We start from the raw sequence: 3,045 nt of genomic DNA on the forward strand, positions 1-3,045 counted from the left end.
CCTGCAAAGGATCGTATGTATTTTATTTTATTATTCATTCATTTATTTGAAATAGGGTCTCAGTCTTTCTCCCAAGCTGGAGTGTATTGTTGCTATCTTGGCTCACTGCAACCTCCGCCTACAAGGCTTAAGTGATTCTCTCATCTCAGACTCCTGAGTACCTGTAATTACAGATGCCTGCCTGGCTGTAATTACACGCTCTGCTAATTTTTGTACTTTTTTAGTAGAGAGAGGATTTCACCATGTTGGTCAGTCTGGTCTTAAACTTCTGGCCTCAAATGATCTGCCAGCCTTGGCCTCCTGAAGTGTTGAAATCACAGGTGTGAGCCACCACTCCCGGCCAGCTATTTGTATTTTAAATGGCTTGTGGGTTGTCACAGCTACTCAACTTTGCCACTGTAATAGGTAAGCAGTCAGGGATAATATGTAAACAAAAGAACATGGCTGAGTTTCAGTACAGCCTTATTTATGAAAACAGGCAGCAAGCCAGATTTGGCCTACAGAATGTTGTTTGTAGCCCCCGGATACAGATGATAGATTGAGTTACATAATGGATAGGGATATATAACAGATCCTGTGTACTCATAAAATACTGTCCTTATTAATATACATTCGTCTTCTATTTTGATCTTTCTCATATTTTATGTCTGCCAAAACATAAAAAAACTGGATTTTTTGGTATATCCAAATCCAGTGAATAGTGGTATGAATTCTCATTACTTACAGGAATTACGTTAATTTCTGCAGAAAATTATAACATATCCTGTGTAATTGAATAATATTTATATTTATTTAGTTCATTCATTTTTTATTCTAAAGACTTTACTTTGAGACATGATGAAAAAATCTTACAGGTACAGACATGATCACCACTGAGTGAAAAGGATCTAACTGAAAAGACTGAATGCCAGTCAGCTAATGTTGAAGCTGAAATTCTGGGAGTATGACATGCTGCAGGGCTGAAGGAAGTGGGTAATTAGTATTCCTCTCCTTTCTCACCCTCTACTTCAACAGAATCCACACTAACCACTTTATAATCCTTCTTAAGGACAACCATGTCATCGTGGGCCTCAGAAAACTCTCCTATTTCCATCTCTTCACCCACGGAGTAGTGAACAAACGAACTTGGCATCAATCAGGTAAAACTCTTGGTTCAGGTAAGCCCATACATCAGCAATGGCTGTGATGTTGCTCAGTGTGCACACAGCTCTCTGTACTTTGTACACGTCTCCACCAGGCACCACAGTGGGAAGTTGGTAACTAATGCCAACCTTGAAGCCAGTGGGAAAGCAATCCACAAACTGGATGCTGCATTTGGTTTTGATGGCAGCAATGGCAGCACTGATGCCTTTAGGAACCATATCACCAGGGTACAAAAGGCAGCAAGTTATGTATTTACCATGGCATGGGTCACTTCTTACTCTCTGGCTAGCTGGCTCAAAACAAGCGTGGGTGATCTCTACTATAGAAAACTGTTCATGGAAGGCTTTGTCAGCAGAGATAACAGGGGCACATGTAGCCAGAGGGAAGTGGATGTACGTACATGACACTAGATTGGACTGGAATTCTGTCAGATCAATATTCAGGACTCCATCAAATCTGAGGGAAGCAGTGATAGAAGACACAATCTGGCTAATAAGGTAGTTAAGGTTAGTTTAGTTTAGGTACTCAATATTGAGCTTTCTATGGCAGATATCATAGATGGCATCATTGTCTACTATGAAAGCACAATGTTAGTGCTCCAGAATGGTGTGGGTGGTGAGGATGGAGTCATACAGCTCAACTACAGCTGTGGAAAGCTGGAGGGTGCGGGGTTCCTAAGTAAATGGAGAACTGCAGCTTGGACTTGTGCTATAATCAACAGAGAGACGTCCCATCGGCAGGGTGTTGAACCCAGAACCAGTTTGCTCATCAAAGTTGTGGAAAACTAAGAAGCCCTGAAGACCTGTGCACTGGTCAGCCAGCTTGCGAACTCAGTCCAAGATAAGGTCAATGATCTCCTTGCCAATGATGTAGTGCCCCCAGGCATAGCTATTGGCAGCATCTTCCTTGCCTGTGATGAGCTTCTCAGGGTGGAAGAGGTGGCTAGTAGGTATCAGTATAAACTGTATTAATAACTGTGGGTTTCAGGGCTACAAACACTGCCCTGGGCACATACTTTTCAGTGCCTGTCTCACTGAATAAGGTGTTAAAGGAGTCATCTCCATCTCAAATCGTCTTTTCACGTGGCATCTGGCCATGGGGCTGGATGCCATGTTCCTGGCAGTAGAGTTAGCAGCTGGCACTGCCAGTCTGGATACCAGGCTGGCCAATGTGAACGGAGATAAACTCACACATAGTGACTAAGAGCTAGGAGGCTAAGGCGACAGGAGTAGATATTGGGTCCGATGACCAACCCCAACAAGCTAAGAGTCAAGGTAAATAATGCACTCAATAATACTTATTTATTTATTTATTTATTTATTTTAAATGGGTAATTTTATTTTATTTATTTATTTTTTTTATTGCATTTTAGGTTTTGGGGTACATGTGAAAAACATGCAAAGTTGTTGCATAGGTGCATTCATGGCAGTGTGATTTGCTGCCTCCCTCCCCCTCACCCATATCTGGCATTTCTCCCCATGCTATCCCTCCCAAACTCCCCCCCCGCTGTCCCCCCCACTCCCCCGCAACAGACCCCCGTGTATAGTGCTCCCCTCCCTGTGTCCATGTGTTCTCATTGTTCAACACCCTCCTATGAGTGAGAACATGTGGTGTTTGGTTTTGTGTTCTTGTGTCAGTTTGCTAAGAATGATGGTTTCCAGGTTCATCCATGTCCCTACAAAGGATGCGAACTCCTCATTTTTAATGGCTGCATAATATTCCATGGTGTATATGTGCCACATTTTTCCTGTCCAGTCTATCATCGATGGGCATTTGGGTTGGTTCCAGGTCTTTGCTATTGTAAACTGTGCTGCAATGAACATTCAGCAGAAAGCAGAAACTGGACCCCTTCCTGACACCTTACACTAAAATTGACTCCAGATGGATTAAAGACTTAAACAT

At 42.7% G+C, this 3,045-nt stretch overlaps 1 pseudogene; it reads right to left on the reverse strand.

Moving 5' to 3' along the window:
• Positions 1-976: 976 nt before the first annotated feature.
• On the reverse strand, positions 977-2,337 carry LOC105734026 (tubulin alpha-1B chain-like; annotated as a pseudogene).
• Between the last annotated feature and the right edge of the window lie 708 nt (positions 2,338-3,045).

This window comes from Aotus nancymaae, unplaced genomic scaffold (genome assembly GCF_030222135.1).
Source record: "Aotus nancymaae isolate 86718 unplaced genomic scaffold, 86718_ANA_hifiasm-v0.15.2.pri h1tg000022l_1, whole genome shotgun sequence".
Taxonomy (NCBI): Eukaryota; Metazoa; Chordata; class Mammalia; order Primates; family Aotidae; genus Aotus; species Aotus nancymaae.